This window comes from Ciconia boyciana, chromosome 5, assembly GCF_034638445.1.
Source record: "Ciconia boyciana chromosome 5, ASM3463844v1, whole genome shotgun sequence".
NCBI classification, from domain to species: domain Eukaryota; kingdom Metazoa; phylum Chordata; class Aves; order Ciconiiformes; family Ciconiidae; genus Ciconia; species Ciconia boyciana.
Window position 1 is genome coordinate 40,720,449 of NC_132938.1, and position 19,779 is coordinate 40,740,227.

The 19,779-nt window shown below is 38.6% G+C and overlaps 1 protein-coding gene across 2 annotated transcripts in view; it reads left to right on the plus strand.

Annotated features, from left to right (window-relative positions):
- Positions 1-19,779, plus strand: part of GPM6A (glycoprotein M6A) — a 207,923-nt gene that overhangs the window by 37,373 nt on the left and 150,771 nt on the right. The gene's annotated exons all lie outside the window — the stretch shown is intronic.

Here is a 19,779-nt window from a genome sequence, read left to right on the forward strand (position 1 = left end):
TATTACCTGACTTGTTTTCAATATGAATTATTAACAGAGTCAGACTTACTTCTGTGTGCAGCAAAAGGAGAGCTAAGGAGAATCTCCAGCCCCTAGTAGACGGGGGAGGGAACACAGTGACCAATGATGAGGAAAAGGCTGAGGTACTTAATGCCTTCTTTGCCTCAGTCTTTAATAGCAGGGCCAATTGTTCTCTGGGTACCCAGCCCCCTGAGTCAGAAGATAGGGGCAGGAACCAGAATGGAGCCCCCATAATCCAGGGGGAAATGATTAGTGACCTGCTGCACCACTTAGACACACACAAGTCTATGGGGCCTGATGAGATCCACCCAAGAGTACTGAAGGAAGTGGCAGATGTGCTCACCAAGCCCATTTCCATCATTTACCAGCAGTCCTGGCTACCTGGGGAGGTCCCAGTTGGCTGGAGATTAGCTAATGTGACACCCATCTACAAGAATGGCTGGAAGGAGGACCCGGGGAACTACAGGCCTGTCAGCCTGACCTCGGTACCAGGGAAGCTGATGGAGCAGATCATCCTGAGTGCCATCACACGGCATGTAGAGGATACCCAAAGGATCAAGCCCAGCCAGCATGGGTTCAGGAAAGGCAGGTCCTGCTTGACCAACCTGATCTCCTTCTACGACAAGGTGACCTGCCTAGTGGATGAGGGAAAGGCTGTGGATGTTGTCTATCTAGACTTCAGTAAAGCCTTTGACATGGTTTCCCACAGCATTCTCCTGGAGAAACTGGTTGCTCATGGCTTGGATGGATGTACAGAATCACAGAATGTATAGGTTGGAAAAGACCTTTAAGATCATTGAGTCCAACTGTAAACCTAACACTACCAAGACCACCACTACACCATGTCCCTAAGCACCTCATCCAAATGTCTTTTAAATACTTCCAGGGATGGCGACTCAACCACTTCCCTGGGCAGCCTGTTCCAATGCTTGACAACCCTTTCAGTGAAATAAAATTTCCTAATATCCAGTCTAAACTTCCCCTGGAGCAAGCTGAGGCCATTTCCTCTTGTCCTATCACTTGTTACCTGGGAGAAGAGACCAACACCCACCTTGCTACAACCTCCTTTCAGGTAGTTGTAAAGAGCAGTAAGGTCTCCCCTCAGCCTCCTTTTCTCCAGGCTAAACAACCCCAGTTCCCTCAGCCGCTCCTCATAAGACTTATGCTCTAGACCCTTCACCAGTTTCCTGAGTTCCTGAGTTCTAGCCAGAGCTCTCTATTCAGCCAGGCCGGTCGTCTTCCCCGCCGGCTCGTCTTTTGGCACCTGAGGACAGCCTGCTCTTGTGCCTTTAGGACTTCCTCCTTAAAGAATCTCCGGCCTTCCTGGACTCCTTTGCCCTTTAGGGCTGCCTCCCAGGGAACTCTGTTGACCAGTGTCCTAAACAGGCCAAAGTCTGCCCTCCGGAAGTCTAAGGTGGCAGTTTTGCTGACTCCCCTCCTCGCTTCTCCACGTATCAAAAACTCTATCATTTCGTGATCACTCTGCCCAAGATGGCCTCCAACCATCACATGGCTCACAAGTCCTTCTCTGTTCATGAACAAGAGGTCTAGCAGGGCACCTTCCCTAGTTGGCTCGCTCACCAGCTGTGTCAGGAAATTATCTGCCGCACACTCCAGGAACCTCCTAGACTGTTTCTTCTCTGCTGTCTTGTATTTCCAGCAGACATCCGGTAGGTTGAAGTTCCCCACAAGAACAAGGGCTAGAGATCGTGATGCTTCTCCCAGCTGCTTATAGAATAGTTCGTCAGTCTCCTCATCCTGGTTGGGTGGTCTGTAACAGACTCCCACCACAATATCTGCCTTGTTGGCCTTCCCCCTGATTCTTACCCATAGACACTCCACCCTATCGTCACCATCATCAAGCTCTAAACTATCCAAACACTCCCTAACGTATAGGGCTACCCCACCACCTCTCCTGCCTCGCCTATCCCTCCTGAAGAGTTTATAGCCATCCATCGCCGCACTCCAGTTGTGCGAGTCATCCCACCATGTTTCTGTGATGGCAACGATATCATAGTTTTCCTGATGTACAGTGGCTTCCAACTCCTCTTGCTTGTTGCCCATGCTGCGTGCATTGGTGTAGAGGCACTTCAGGTGGGCTGTTGTCCGTGTTTCCTTCATAAAAGAACACCCCTTGTGTGCTTTGAGGCGTTTCACTGGCATTTCCCTCTTGGCTCCTATTGCCTCAGTATCCCTTAGCTCAACTCTGTTTGACTTCAGCTGTGTACCCTGCACATGTCAGAGACACAGGCTGAGGGCCCTCACTGGCACCCACTCCCTCTAACCGTGGCACGTTGTCCCTCAGCGTCCCTTGGGCAAGCCTGATATTATCCCCCTCCCCGTTCGAGTCTAGTTTAAAGCTCTGTTGATGAGCCCCCGCAAGTTCCTGAGCAAAGATTCTCTTTCCCCTTTGAGAAAGATGAATTCCATCAGATGCCAGCAAACCTGGTGCTGTGTAGGCCATCCTGTTGTCAAAAAAAACAAATCTGTACTCTTTGCTGGATAAAGAACTGGCTGGATGGCTGGGCCCAAAGAGTGGTGATGAATGGAGTCTACTCCAGTTGGCGGCCGGTCACAAGTGGTGTTCCCCAGGGCTCTGTGTTGGGGCCAGTTCTGTTTAATATCTTTATCAATGATCTGGACGAAGGGATTGAGTGCACCCTCAGTAAGTTTGCAGACAACACCAACTTGCGTGGGAGTGTTGATCTGCTTGAGAGTAGGAAGGGTCTGCAGAGGGACCTGGACAGGCTGGATTGATGGGCCGAGGCCAATTGTATGAGGTTCAACAAGGCCAAGTGCAAGGTCCTGCACTTGGGCCACAGCAACGCCATGCAACGCTACAGGTTTGGGAAGAGTGGCTGGAAAGCTGCCTGGCAGAAAAGGACGTGGGGGTGTTGGCTGACAGCCACCTGAATATGAGCCAGCGGTGTGCCCAGGTGGCCAAGAAAGCCAATGGCATCCTGGCTTGTATCAAAAATAGTATGGCCAGCAGGACTAGGGAAGCGATCGTGCCCCTGTACTCAGTGCTAGTGAGGCTGCACCTTGAATACTGTGTTCAGTTTTGGGCCCCTCACTGCAAGAGAGACATTGAGGTGCTGGAGCGTGTCCAGAGAAGGGTAACAAAGTTGGTGAAGGGTCTAGAGCAGAAGTCTTATGAGGAGCGGCTGAGGGAACTGGGATTGTTTAGTCTGGAGAAAAGGAGGCTGAGGGGAGACCTTATTGTTCTCTACAACTACCTGAAAGGAGGTTGTAGACAGGTGGGTGTTGGTCTCTTCTCCCAGGTAACAAGTGATAGGACAAGAGGAAATGGCCTCAAGTTGTGCCAGGGGAGGTTTAGACTGGATATTAGGAAATTTTATTTCACTGAAAGGGTTGTCAAGCATTGGAACAGGCTGCCCAGGGAAGTGGTTGAGTCGCCATCCCTGGAAGTATTTAAAAGACATTTGGATGAGGTGCTTAGGGACATGGTGTAGTGGTGGTCTTGGTAGTGTTAGGTTTACGGTTGGACTCAGTGATCTTAAAGGTCTTTTCCAACCTATACAATTCTGTTATTCTGTGTGGCAGCGTCTATTCAGGAATGTTTGAATATCTGCTATTGATGCAGCACTCATAAGTTTTCAAATGGCCATCAGTTGATTGTTTAAGAATTTATTTCAGATCTTACCTGTAATACTTGTTTAATACGATGTAGATGTGGTGCCATGATACCTTATGTTGGATACGCTATTGTGACAGGAACCTGAATTTTCCAGAATTATCAGTTGCATTTGTCTAAATATTATTCTATAGTGGGTCTCCAGAGAAGTAAAGTAGTTTTTTTTGTTTTTCTGACCCACAAAGGCCAGGATTTATAACAATAAAACTAGAATAATTACCTTAAATATAGAAAACTCAAAGTCATTATGTCAGAGAGAGCAGAAATAAAAAAGGGGGGTTGTAGACATCTGCCCACAGTGCTCTGGCATGTGGGGTCTTACTTAAGTTAGTTCAGTGGCTTTCTGACCTACAGGAAATTCTGTGGACTCCTCTCTGGTATGTGGGATGTTTTTCCTCTGAGACTTGGCTGTCTGCTTCACACGCTGCTCAGCAGTAATCTTATTCTCTTTGCTTAAACTGCATCTTGAAGCTCTTTGGTGCCACTCTTATTTCCTCCTTTGCCTGCTACCCCCTTCAAAGTACCTCTACCATAAACATGCTCAGCTGCTCCCTGGGGAAAGAGCAGTCTTCCCCTGCCATCCATTCCCATTTTTTTTCCAAGGGGTCTTACCTGAGCTAGATAGTCTCTGTTAAAGGCACATAGCATAAATGAAGAACAAACCAATAAACCACTAGCTGTTACCTATATGCATATTCTTTTAATTTCAGTATTTTTAAAGACCATTATATGAATCATATCAGTAAATAGAATAACAACCTTCTGCTTCAATTCCTTAGGGACTTTACTGTAGCATAATAAAACAAGTGACATGAAAACCCTTTTAGCTATTATGAAACCCAAATAATTGTTTAAACTTTTATGAAGTAAGCTGATCTCAAAGTGAAATAATCTGAATGGGTATTCTTGCTACATCTGGTCATGTAATAAAAGCATCAGGCCAGACATATTTCCCCCTGGTATTAAAAAGGTAATATGAGTGGGGAATTTTTCTTTATAAAAGCTGTCTTTCCTAAGTTTCCTTTCAAGTCTGTTCTGCTATTTCTCCTCTCATTTGCTTCTCTGATTCATTATTCTTTTCACCCTTTTCTTTGAGTTCTTTCACAGAAGAGGTCATTACAGAAAAGTTTGCCTGAAGCTGTTTCAGAGGAGGATGTTTCACTTATTTTGGGGTGTTTCTCACTCCTCATTTTATTCACTTTCTTAGCTAGTCTGGGTTGTGCAGCCACTGTTTCTTTCTTTCCTGGTGGCTTTTTATCACATACCTGCCCACTTAGTCTGCAGTCGATTCTGTCCACTTCGGCTAGAGAGGTAGTTAAAGCAGCTGTTACGTAGCCAAACTGTGAAATAAGGATTAGACCTTAATCCTTGCATGACAGTCAGGGCTGAAGTCAGTCCAGTCTTTTGATGAGAGACTGAGATTTGCATTTTAAAGATTTAATTAAACTAGGAGTTTCAAAGGCACTCTGCACTGACCTGCTTAATATTTAATGCTTTTTTTTTTTTCATATGGACTTCATTAAATTTCCTTAGTGTAAGTGCTGGTGATAACTTTCTAGGTATAGGGGATGATCCCCAAAAGGCAGTGCTTTTCATGGCCTTTTTCTCATCGTAATACAGAGACAATAAGTAGTCCTCTTCTGTGTTCCAGTGCTCTTCTGTGGATCTTCTCTAAATCTAACTTCTACAAATGTTGAATTCCCCTGTAGAGCTCCTTTCTTTTGCTACATATCCAGTTTGGGCAGAAGACCAGTGGTAGAGGAGAGTAGTGGCAGTCTGGATTACCATAGGTAAGTACTGTAGCTGGAGGAAACCTGAGTTGCTGCTCCCTGGTAGATCTGTGTTGCTGAGGAGATAACATCTAGGTATGTTCACCTGGCTATGATAAACATCTAGGTATGTTCACCCGGCCATATTGCACAAGGGAAAACTAAATTATCTCTAAAGACCTGAGAATAGCTTCATTTCTATTACAAGTTTGAATCTGGCAAGCTAAGAATTATGTACCTACACTCTGACCTAAAACCTAGATACAGCCTCTGGGAATGTCACAGAAGTTGAATCCAGAGCAAAAGAGACTGATCGCACAGTATGTGCCAGATATGAAAGCAAATATTGTACATATGAAGAAATAAAATACCCATGTCTTTCTAATACTGTCCCTAGCCAAAGTGATCTGCAATACCTAAAAACTTAAATGTCACTGGATGTGTGGTCTGGTAGTTTTAAGTTACTGTGGCTTAGTTCAGCACTAACACAAATAAAAAATCACAGATCTCTTATGCAAATATAATCCCTTGTGTTATTATATGGAGCATCCTGAAATGCACTGTAATTCATTTTGCTTTCTCAAAATGCATAGAAACTAGCTGCATTATCAATACTTAAGGCATACCCTATTGTGTAAGATAGGATACTTTGCCATAGATTCATGCCTCTGAATAATTATTGCATGCAGTTTTGGCTTGTACTTTTTTTTTTTTTTACACTTAGTCAGGTGACAGGTTGAATGAAGATTAGTTGAATAACATTATTTAGGTGAATAACATTCATCTAGTTATTAATAGACCTTGAAAAGATTTCTGGCTTCTGGAGCCATTCAGCTGTTTTCTTTGGCAGAGAATGTTTTAATGAAAATTAAAATCATAAAGGGTATGCTTCTGTTCTTACTCAGTTCCTTTAGTGCTTTCTGAAAGCTGTGTTTGTGGTTCCAAGAACTGCTTTACTGTTTGCTCTTTATTATATTACTGGGCTTACTTATAAGTGATATTTCCATTAAAAGAATTGACATTAGCTGTGTGCACACCTGTCTGGATGATATATGTACATGTGTGTATGTATGTGTATAATAAAGATATATGTAAAACCAATTATGTGCGTTTGAATAAAATAATGATCTATTTTTCAAGATTTTATTTTAAAACATGTTATTTTGCCTGCTACATCTAATCTTTACAATTCTGCTTCCCATTTTTAATGTGGTACCTCTATTCCTCTCTTCTTTTCCAGTTGCTGTGTCTTAGCTTCTGGGTAATTGCAGTAACACAATTGATTGTTTTGGGCCCTAGAGGTTGATGTCCTTGATGTAGTGATGTCTGCTGATAACATTAGTATAATAGCATGGATAAAGACATAGCCATTATAGCTTTTCACTATTATCCTTGACCCAACAGCATGGTAGGTGGCTAGGTTAGATTTTGTTTTGTATTTAGCAAAGCTGATAAATAAGGTCTCGGTACTAGTGAATCAGGGGTTTTGTTAACTGCTGATCACTTTCAGGAGAAATCTAGAAACTGGAATGACTACCCAGCTGGAAAATGAAGACTTGAATATGCATTAAGATGCATATATAAATGGTGTCATAATTCCAGGTAGCAGTTCAGACTGATGTCATAATTTAAGCTCTCTGTCCCATATAACTAGTTATCTTACAGATGTTAAGATCACCGAATATTGCAAAAATGAGTATGCCTTCAGATCCCAGAAGTTGCCATAAATTTGCCAGAAAGTTGCACCTGATAACTTCTGGATTGGCAAATGGCAGTCATTAATGACGTAGTCTTAAAACACAGCGAGACTGTTACTGTGGATTAAAGGCAACTCTTTCCTTTGGCTTCCAGAATGTGGGGATATAATGGATATAATTGAGATTGGAATGTGAGCTGATTGCTTTTCCCAGTACTGATAAAGAGCCATGGAAGTGGATCAGTAGATAGACACTTAAGGTAAAGCATCTAACTTAAATTGGAGATTAATGGTAAAATGCTATTTTCTGATATCCACCTGTTTTATTTCAGATATAAATCAAGCTTTACTAGACTAATAGTCTAATAAACTGTCCAAATAACAGGTGAATTAAAATAACAATTAACATAAACACAACTAATGTTGCAAAATGGATGAAAACAGTTCATAGTATCTTTTGCTGCACCAACTAAAATATACTCATTCAGTGATAATTTCATAATCTTTGATGGAACTAACACAATAGCCCACACTGAATTAGTAGGGGTAATTGTTTGCTGCGATAATAAGTAAAAAAAGATGTGGCTACTTAGGGTTCAGATTGGTTGTTGGAACCATAACATCTTTTTCATATTGCAGCTTTCTTTGACTCTTGCGAAAGGTGGTTGTGGTTTTGGGTTTTTTTTTTATAGTTAAGCTTACCAAAGACATGAAGTGAAAAAGGAATTAGCAAGCTGCAAAAAGCTACAATTCACATTGTAGACATAATTTGTCTTGATTCATTGCTTTCTAGTCTCTTTAGGTCAGAATTTGCAGGAGCCTATAGAAAGAATAAGTCAGATAGAAATCCTCATTAGAAAGATGATGGGGATTAATCTGCCTCCTGCACTGTGGATCTGACATCTACCTTGAACGTAGGGATTTATTTTCAGTCTGAAGTTTGTTTTCACTAATTAAATCTCTATATCTTGATTTGTTTGATTCTTTGGTTTTTGTAATGTTGTAGGTCAGGTAGATGGTCTTTTCAGGTTTGAGAAATATGGGAAAACTTGCAGTTGCTGAAGGAGAGTGTTCAACACATGAGAATTCTTGTGGCATAATGGTTGAGATTTTTAGAAATGGTGGTGTTGGAACCTAATCATATGTAATTTTCTACGATATGTCTATTTTTGCAAACTTGGCTTATGGTATAGCTTACAGAAATTTTAGGGTTAGAAGAGTGAGAGAAATGCCCAAATATTTGAATCTCTATTGATTTTCTGTAATAGCACTAAGGGCTTGTGTCTGTCACAACATTAACACAAAAAAGTTATAACTAATATTTCTTCTTACTGCAGATGTGGTCCAACTGTCTCCATCACTGGAGTGTGATTTTGATTCCAATTGAAAGTTTTTGGCTGCAACTTGTTAGTGCAAATTATCGTAACCATTCAGTATTATGGACATATCACTTATGAGAGGCAATAGAATTACAAATATCTGTTCAGGTGACATATAATTGTTGCAATAATTTATGAGGAGAAAATTCCTCACATAGTTCTACTTAGTATGGAGATATAAGGAGATACAGATTGTGAGCCTGTAATTTCAGTGTTATTTTTGCACTAGCTAGCCTAGCTAGTCACCAAGTCACAAATGAGTGTAGCTCGAGGTGTAACAACTCCAATTAACACCACAGCAGGTGTTTAAGTCCAGATAATTTACTTCATGCTTACAGAAGGTGTGGAAGATGAGAAATGAGGATTTGGACAGGCAGTAATTCTTAAGTGATTAGGTGCAGTAATTTATCTTGAAAACAGAGATTCAATTAAAGTAACAAAAATGACTGAGGTTTGGTCTTGCACTGAGTTTTGTGTTATAGTGCGAACGGGTTCTGACATCTGAGAGTTCACCAAGTGGCTAAGTATCATGTTAAAATTATGAATATGAAGCCTCTGCTCCTGATCCTCAGACATTTTTCTAATCTTTCTGCCCTTCTTACCCCTCTCTTGCACTGAAGGCCCCCCCATCCCCCGCTTAGCCTTCTATTTTTAAGTCTGTTTCTGGGGATATGTAAATGGCTTGCGGTTTTGCTCCTTTTTGTGATAGAGGATTTGCTTTAATAGTTGAAATAAAAGTTCTTTGGGGCATGGCCCATGTCTCTGATTTTCTCTTTTCACAGTGCATGACACTGCAGCTCTGTTACTTCACTGAATTTCTAGGCAGTACCACAGTATTACTAGAAAAACAGTGTGGTTCACTTCCACTTTCCATGTAATTAAAATTCCTGGTTGAACAGGAATTTAACAATATTGTATACTTCTTCAAATGCTGTATAAGAAGTTTCAGGAAAAAGATCAAATAAATAGTATGGTATCTCTATCAATATTTATTATAGAATGTTGTACATATGCTCAAGTACATATGTTACATATACTGAAAGTGGGATCATCAAGTTCTGCTAATTAGTAGACAAGATGCTGCTCACATTACAGTTTCATGAAAATGAAAATTTTGAGTCTCTTTTTTTTCACAGGTTATGCCATCTGGCTTCACTTTTATTCGGTGCATGATTAGCATTAACTTTTAATTCTTTTCATGTACAAACTGCCTAAATTAACTCCTTTATTTCCTGTGTCTTCTAAATTGTTAGCCTAATTAAGAGCTCAGTTAGCAGAACACTGTATATTAATCACATGGCCTCTTTTAATAACATGCTAATTTATTAGGATAAAATAACACTGTAACACTTCCAGATATGGAACTTCCATAGTGTTTCTATTCATAATATCTGAATTTTCAGAATTATCAGCAGATATCATCACCCAGCATTCTTACTGAATTAAATATGTGACATCAGTGCTCAGTGATGGAAATTTAATTTTCTTCATGGTAATATTACTTTCAATCTCTCTTCTTTGAGGCAGTGTCAGCTGCATAATATTAAGTCGGACCTCCTTCAGAAAGAGGACTTTCTGTTACTTTGTGGTTTAGTATGTCATTTTACTTGTGGAAATATGAGATGGTGTATATGTGCTTTTGAAATTTAATTCCAAAGCCCAAAAGCCTCTCAGGTTTAAAAGAGCAGTCATCTATAAAATGAACTTATTTCTAATGTCTGTATTTTTTAGTTAGAATTTACTATTGCAGATAATACTGGAAGTACGTGATTTTTAAAACATTTTTTTTAGAATTATCAAGAAAAACATTTATTGCATAATTAATTCAGTAGAATGGTCACAGAAAGTCTGTTTTTCTCCCCATTGTGTGTCCAACTCAGTAAGATAATGTGGTTGTGTGAATTGAACATACAGATATGCTTTAAATACCTTGATATTTCAAGACTAATTTGTATGTATTGAACTTAAGTTGTCAGGAAAGCTGAGTAATTGCAATGAGTGAACTGGTCATGAAACATAATGCAGCTTTGGAATGATGGAGTAGATCCTAAGAGTTTGTAAATTTTGCTTGGCAGCAGGGTTGGTATCACAGATTATGCTATATTTTATGTAGTCAGATATCTCTGAAAGCCCAACATTTTTCCTTCAAACTATTTCATATACTAGCTAAAATGCATCTTTTAGTTGACGTTTGAGTAGTCTCAGCAAAAGATGGGCTTTTCTCAAGCCCTATTAATAAATTTCAGCTTTTATGGATTCATTCTATGATTCTAGTCTTATTCTCCATGCTTGGAAGAGGCAATACTTAGAGGCCCTCCTAACTGTTAAAACACGCATCGTATTTATGTGCCTTTTATAATTTCTCTCTTATCCTGAAGAGATTAAAAGAGCAGCCTGCAAAAGCCTTTTAGTTTTAAGAACCAGCTTTGTTAGGTTTCCTAAAAAAACACTTGTAAAACAGAAGTAGTAGCTCCTAAAAACTGGCATAACAGTTCCAATATTGGAAAAGACTGGGGTGAAAGAAATAAGTATTTCTATTCTTATCAGTATGATGCTGGTCCCAGGAAAGAGATTAGATGTTTCTTATGAGACTTGGTTAATCAGAAACTGAAGGAATATAGTATAATTAATGCAGTCAGGTGGGGTTAATGGAAAGTAGATCTTGCTTGACAAAATTAATGTAATGATGTATTTAAAAGCAGACAGGGGATGCTGGAAATCAATGTTTTGTTTTTTTTTTTTTAGTGTTTGACATTTTGATTAAAAAGAGATGTGATACAAGTTTAAAATGGTACACTTTAGAGTAGAAGTTGGCTGATGGCTCCCAAATTAATTCTAAAGGGGGAAGAGGCACCTATATGCTATATTTTACATGGGACCCTGAAGGGATTGATTATAAACTGTTTGTTTAACATTTTTTTTCAGGGATCTGGAGCAAAATATAAATATCAATGGTTATAATGAAACACTCAGAGAATGCAGTGCATCATTTAGCTAAAAAGAAGAGGTTCCGAGATGGTCATGTTCTGAAGTATGATATGATAAACAAAAATTTGACACTAGAAAGCTATTTCATCTAGTCAATGAAACATAGTAGACCCAAGTTCTGAAAGGTGAAAATGTTTTTCAGACCAATATTTGACTAGGTAGGACTTTAACGGTGCAGATAGTCTTGTGGTAGAACAACTTCCTAGTGGCTGTTGTGCTGGTTCTCTGACCTTGCAGTGATGCAACCCGCATGGATGGGTATGCATAAATGGGATTACACAACAGGAAAATCTGATGCTTTTCAAATCTTAAAAAAGTTGAGGCTTGTCAACATTTTATTAGCTTGCTGTGCATATATGCTGTAGAGCTGATATGAATTGAAAATCTAGTTGACATCACTAGTATATTGGAATCCTGTCTTTCAGGATTTTGTCAGAGCCATGACTTTACTTTCTGTTACCATGTCTGTTTTGGCATAAAATACTTGCAAAGAAAAGAACTACTTTTCTTACACTCTCTTCCCCCTTCCCCTCCTTATAAGGCTCTTTTATTTTTTTAAACGTAACGCTCTCTTATGCCTATATCCTAAAACTGAAAACTCTGAGGAATGAAAAGTAAAGTTCTAGGAATCTGGCATTTGGAGTATTATTCCCATTTTATTCACTTTTCAAGCTATTAATTGCAGCTAATAACTTTCTGAGACCAAAGAATTAAAGTGCGTATTAATGTAAATTTTCAAGTAACTCGTAGCAGCAGTTACAATGTGCTTGCTGAACTCTGAATACATTGTGCCCAAGTAGTTTAACAACTTTGATATACCAAGGACCATGTGGTTAATGTAGTCTATTTTATAGGCTATCTAGGTTAAGTTCCTGGCACAATTTATGTTAGATACTTTGGTTAGTCCTCTTTTTTTTTTTTTTTTTTTTCCTTCTGTACTGCATTGAGCAGGAATTCCAGAGTTTATTGTAACTGCTGACAGAAAAATGCATATGTTTTCAGAAATGCCTTTATAGGTATTTTTCCAGTGTTGTATTTGAGATTTTGGGATTATGAAAATAATTCCTTTCAGAGAAAGAACTGAATATTTACCACAATAAGGATTAGCTTTTTCATACTATGGAACAAATTTTCAGTTTACTTTGCTAATTTCCCATGCAAAGTCATCTTGATACATCAGAACTAATGGATGTCTTATGCCCAGTTGACAATATTGACTTAAGACCCTCTAATGCTTATGGAGAAGAGAGAAAAGACAGAAAATTCATTGTTATTCTACAGCACATATGCTTTATGGTTTCTGTTATATGATATGAATGACAGAAACACCTCATTGCAAGGAATCAAAGACTTTGTTTTATGATAAACCATTATGATAAACAGATGGGTTATAAGAGTGAGGTGAACAAGGGTGTTTTAGACTCACTTTAAAGCGTGCAGATTGGTTCTGATTTAAGACAGTAGTTTTGCTCCTAGACAATCCCCTTGTCTTCACTTAATGCTAATTTGCAGCAGCAATTTTAAGTCTGGACCCCTAACAGTTCTCATAGCAATTCAGTCCGTTAAAGTTAATTCTAATTTGTAAATAGATAGAAGTAGGAAAGAGAGAGACTAAGTCTTCTACTTCTGTAGCCGCATTTCCAATAGGTGCATGAATGCGCTTACCTAAATACTTTTGTCTTTTTGACTGCCACGTAATGAAAAAACATTCTCATTCTGTAAACTGCTGTTAAATAGATTACAGCTATATCATGTAGCTAGTCAGATTGTCCATGCTTGGCAAAATAAAAATCCTGCAACATGGGGTTATTACTCCATCATTATCGTCCTATCACTGTGGAAGCGGCTATTAGCATTTAATTAGTGATAGCAAGGGTATTATGAGTCCTGCTACTCAAGGAAGTGATTTTTATTCTTTTCAGTCTTTGGATAGGAACAATCTATTCTCTACACTTGCTTTAAATCAGTTTCAGTCTCCACTAGAGAGTGTAGGAATTAGTAGGAGGAAAAAATTGACAGGAAAGGTATATGGCAGATTAACCTGCAGCTGAGACACGTAACTGTAGAGAATAAATGGGATGTCTTCAGCCCAAACTATTCAAGGCTGTTGATAGTGGTGGTGTTCCCCCCCCCCGCTCCGCCCAGTCTGCCTGATATTAGTTACCTGGAAAGCAAACACTGAGTGAGATACAGTTAAAGAATATGTACTGTGGTGGGCGTTAATCGGCTTATTTTGAAGAAATTTTAATCTGAGATCTAATCTTCCCTGAGAGTTTTGGGGATGTTACCATGGCCAGGAAGATATCTAGACTAGGAATGCCAGCTATAAGTTATGTAGGTGAGTTGCATGAGATGGAGAGTGCTCTGCATATATGGCTGAAAATCTGAAAACTCAAGAGATAAAACTTGTGGGGCATTAAGACATAAGCTGTCCAGTGTGTGAGCCTCTGCAGCACCGTTGTCTCTGGGCAATCCCTGCCATCTGTGTTTTGTTTTTTAATAGCTTTGCCTGCAATAACAGCATAGTGTTAGCAAGAACAGTACTGTCTTTGGATGCATTGTTCTGCAAATATTCAGTAGCCATTGAAAAGAGACTCCATGAGAATTCAAAACATTTCGAAGATATTCCTCAAATGTGAATTGTCCCTTGTTTCGTGTGTTACCCGTTATCTCTCTCCCTATTGCACAAGAATTATACCTCCATAAAATACCACCAAAAGAAAGTTTGGAGATCCCTAGAAATGTTGCTATTGTAATGACGACTCTTGTTCCTCCAGAAGGACCATTTTTATCACCAGTTTCCCCAGCTGTAGTGAAGAAGGGTCTTGAGATCTATCTTGTTCTGAGACCCAAGAGGGCACAATGTTTCTCTATTCATCGTAAGGGCTCTGCAGGATTGTGTGAGAGTTACCTAGATGGTGTTTTAAAAACATTACCTCTTACTGTCTGGATTGGTGGCAATGTTCTTCTCCAAGAGCTAATACAGAAAAATTATACCAGGTAAAAAATGAGGTGTAAATTTCTGTTGGAGGAATTAACCTTGAGATCTGACATGTATGCAAAACTGCAGAAGGGTATTAATAAATAGAATGAATATCTCTGCAATTTTACAACTGAATAGGCAGTGAAAAAAATCAGATTTAGAAACAGGTAAACACACATCTAATGGATACTGTGGAAGTAACTGTAGTTGATATACTCACCAATTTAAATTAAATATCTAAGCCAATGAAACATCTATAGAAAGCAATTTTTCCACTTGGTGGAAGGCTGACTTCCTTTTCTTCATGTTCCACGTATTACAATGTCTCAACAACCTGAATTTATACATTAAAGTTAATATTCATAATTTCCTTAAGGTCATACACATAATAGATGTGCTAATTCTCTTAGAACTGCATAAAAAATGCAATGTACTTTGGGGACTTTTTGATATATATATATATAGATATATATATATATATATTTTTAGCATATTGTCTTGGACTACTACATGCCCAAGTAAATAGTTGATTCATGTGTAGTTTGGTTCAGGAGGCTGGAATGAGGCCTAATAATTCTGTCCTTAAAAGAGATAGACAGAGGGTTATTCTAACTTTGAAGCAAGAGTTATGTGTCCATTATACATAACACTGGTGAAGAATAGGATAGCTGTCAGTCTGGATTAGAATCCAGAGACGTTTCTACAGAGCTCTTCACGTTAGTGTGTGACCTCTGTCGACTTCCCTTTTGCATTTCTGCTTGATGTCAGTGGGAAGGAGTGAAAGGATGTTTATTCATTTCTCACAGCAATGCTCCCAAACACATCTTCAGGGTCGCGTTTCTTTTTAAAGTAGCAATTGACAAAGCTTCAGCAGTTATCTCTCAGTGTATTTTCAAGCTGTTACACTGCATTTAGAGATATTTTTCCCTTCATGGTGGAAGTATAACAAAAAAATGTGACTATCATACTGTAAGATATTACTGAAAGGAAATAGTTATCAGGGCAATGACAGGACTGTGGGAGATGGTCATTCACCCTGGCAGTTCTTTCAGAAGATGACCAAATAGGGGAAAAAGTGTTGATGGAATGAAAACTTCATTTGTAACTTTTTTTTGTCACAGGTTAAGCCTGTGGGTTTTCATGTATGATCTGCTATTCCTTTTAATGTCAACTTTAAGAAAAACAATTGTGAGAGGACATCAAGTTTCCATCCTGTCTTAGTTAGCTAAATGTCTTGGTTTTGACCCTGTTGCAATTCATGGAACTGCTGGATTTGCTGTTGCTTTTTTCTGTAACAGGTAGAAAAAAGATGTCGTATTGAGCTATTAGTAGTAGAATTGCTCCAAATATGGTAAATCATTATAATTTAAGAATTGAAATAATTCTTATACAACATACTTAAATGTTTATTTTTTTGTTTGATACTTAGTAAGAAAACCAAACAGAAATACTTGTCTTGAAAATATTTCTTCTACAGTTCTGTTTGGAGTTTTTTTTCCCCAACTGCCCCATTCCCTTCCCCACTTCTTGCGGGTGGACATGTGTGTGAATTCAGGCATTACTTGAATGTAGGAGACTGGGAAGTTTTGGATTGCTTGTTCCATTTTTTTTTGTTTGACAGGACTCTGTCAGAACATCACTTCCTTAAAGTGTGTACACCAAACAGCTTTATAAATTTAAAGATATAATTTATTGGGAAAAAGGCTAAAATATGGTTGCTTTTGAAATAGAAATTTAGATCTCTTGGGTGTAGACTAAAGGATGGATCCTTTTCTCCTCTTCACTTTCTAGTCCAACATCTTTCACTGGCATTCTTGGTTGCAGAAAGCAATGTAGTCCTTGCTGGGTTCCCTGGGCAAATTTTGTGTGGTTTTGGTGTGTGGTGTGTTCTCTTCTCTTTTTCTTCTTCTCTTTCTCTTCTCTTTCTCTCTCCTTTTTTTTTTTTTTTAACTCTTTCTTTCCTTTTTTTTCTCCCTTGTCACCTCGAAGGTCTGTCTGGGAGTATGCTCCTTTCTCCTTTTCAGGGTCTCCCATTGTATACCCCTGCAAGTTCCCTGCCTGCCTTCTGTAAACTTTTGCCAAATGAAGGTGAGGAGTTGCTCTCCAAAACAATCTTGTCACCCTCCAAAAGTCTGCATTTGTCTCCATTAGCAGCAGCAAATACAAGACAAATAGACAGCCCTTCCTCTGCAGCTCAGCCATACTCACAAAATACAGCTTACAGATAGTAAGTGGTGAGCAAATAAATGAAGCAGGTGCTATCCATCACAGTTCATGATGGTGTCTTAAACAGGACAGAAGCCTCAGGAATAGGATTTCATTTGGCCCAGTGGGAGATTATTGGGAATGAACAGGTGCTTAGAAACAGCAGAACTCTGGATGTTGAGCATGCAGTGAGAGGCCTGCTCTGCTGGATACCAGTGCTCAAGAACCAAGCCAGGCTGGACAGCTAGCCAAGAAGTTTGCCACCAAAATTACCCTGCTATGAACATTTCACAAAATACTGCATTAGAAAGGGGCTTTTCAGAGTCACCAGATTATAGCTTGTTTTGACAATTGTTCAGTAAAGATAGCTGCAGGCACTGTGCTAGTCAGTCAAGGAAATGTGTTTTGGGGAAGAAAAAAAAAAAATGGAAGCAGATATTGAACTGTCCATACAAATGTGGAGCAGAAAAAATACCCTGAAGATACTCTCATAACTCACTCACACAAACACTTTAAATAAGGGAGAATAAAGAAGGAGGTTTGTAGTTTCATTAGGCTTGGTTTATAACTAGTCTGGTTGCATATGTGTAAAAAATAAAACACGTAAATGTAAAATAGAAGAACGTGGTAAGAAGTAGAATTACGGAAATAACTAATTAAAAAAAAAGAAATCTAAACAGAGCTTTGTGAAGTTTATTAAAACATTTAAACAGTTATAAAAGCCTTGCATATATCTGTGTGTTGGATTAGCTCCAGAAGTAATGTTCATACAGTAAATTCTAGCTGACATGCTATGAGATGCTCAATTTTTTTGGTTGAGGATCCAGTTCATCAGCAACCCTACATCTTCAGGTTGTCTTTATGGAATGGTATGTGGATTTCAACATGTTGTCCTTTTATTATGTCCCAAAACCATTTTAGCTTAATAACCAAACATTCTCTTCTTTCCATTCCCCTCCCTTCTCTTCAACTCTCTCTGTCTGAAGCTCTTAAATAGCTTCCTAACTACACTATAACTTCAGTCTTTATTTTACTGTAGCATTGCTTATCCTCCCCTGCTCAGAGTCCGTTTGTAAAGATGAGGTATGACTTTTGTGTAATTAGATAGAAAAAAGTAGTCAGCTGAAAAGTATTCAGCTAATGACTCTAATGCTTTGATAGGGCCTGAGGAGAGTTTGTCCTTTTTCAGAGAAAAATGACCTTCCCCCCACCCAACAAATCTCTGAATGAAATCGTTTTCTGCATTATCTATTCAATTTTCAATGCAGACCTATAACTTGTTAATGATAAATAACACAATATGCAAATTTAACGCCCTACAGTGGGTAGCTTAGTGTGTTATTTTTGTTTTTAAATCTTGGATAGTCTTTTTGCTTCTTAATTATTTATGTATAAGAATAATAGTTTTGTATGGTACTCAGAGATAAGATTTAAATTCATTAACAGGTAAACAAGGATATTACAGAAGAAACTCAGCAGTGGTAGGGTCCCAATACTTTGCATGTCAACAATTCCTTTCCTCTATAAATTTATACCCAAATGTAAGAGTGTGCAGGTCTTTCAGATCTCTGTGTAAGGCTGTTCTCTTGTGACTTCAGGTTCTAAGATTATTTCACATATATCTTTGCAGTAAAGATTAATATGTTTACTCTTTCAAAAAGAAGAGTGTTCTGAAGTTGTGTAGCAGAGGTCAGAATTACAGGTCACTCAAGACATTTTGTACTCCAGAACTCTGTCTGTTGTTACTGGCCTGTATCCATGCTATTGAGTATAATTAGTAATATAACAGAAAAGACAGAAGTGGGATTTATATTTAGTCTTGCCTGTCCTATGTTTTTTACACATTCTAAGGATGTATGACGAAATTCAAGACACAGACAAGCTGCTCCATGAGAACAAAGGATGTTTAAGGAGGTATTTTGCTGAGGCTATTGCCCTGTGAGAAGGTTGCCTCAATTTACTGTTCAAATGCCTCCATTCATTAAAAAAGAAAAAAAAATCTATTATTTTAAGTTATTCTTGTACAAATATCAAATATCAAAGTGAAGCTTTAAGTGAGAGAAGATGATGAAGAGCCAAAACCTTGAACATTACACTTTAGTGTTTGTTAATACAATGAAGTACATCATTACTTTTATGCTCAACTCTAGTAGGCAAAGAAAGCTTGGATCCTATTCTACTGCATGTTAGGTTGCTGCCATTGCTGGTCCTGTTTAGTGGTTCATTCTCCTTTTCCAATCTGAAGGAAAATCTTATTCTTTCCGTGCAACTTAAGTATTTTTGTAGTACTAGTATACATGGTATAACACAAAATAACAGCAAAGAGTATCTTGGACTTTGACTACATTGCTGAGTGCTTCACTCACATGTTCTCGCTCTCATCTCTGAAGTAGAGATTATTCTGTATACTATAGGACTGCAAAGTGAGTGGTAGTACTTTGACTTTCAATTCCATCTTTAACATTTAAGCTAGTAGGTTGATAGCTTACTTCAAGTCAGATTTCATGGAATTATTATTTTATTAAATGTACTAATCCTAAATATTCATAACATTCCCATGGAGAGTATAATCAAAACACATCAGAAGTTCTCTTTGACTTAATAGCAGGTAGCTCATTAGATTCCAGTCAAGGGTGTGATGTTTTATACAGTCTGGCAAAGAATTTTGAAGGCAGTCCATCCATGTCAAGGCAGTACTTGGGTGAATTTGAGTTACCAATTTCCTATATTGAATTGTTAAAACTAGCACAGTTTTTAAACAAGTTCATATAATCTACTTTGTGCAGTCTCAGAAGGATGTGTACACCCTCAAAAGGTGAAAATCCCACCATTGAATGGACAGAATGTACCAACTGCTAGTCATCCAAAGTTACACACCTCTTACACACCTTATTTTATTTAAATAAGGTTTGAATAACTCTTCAGTCCTGGTGTTTTTCCAGCTATGTCTGACCTCAGCATTTCTTCTGTGGTCCGGAGATGTATTTCATGCCCTTTCCATATCCAGGTAAAGCTTAAGTAGACTTCTTAGTAGATGGTAATTATTCTTCATCATTATAGTTAACACAATCATTGAAATATAT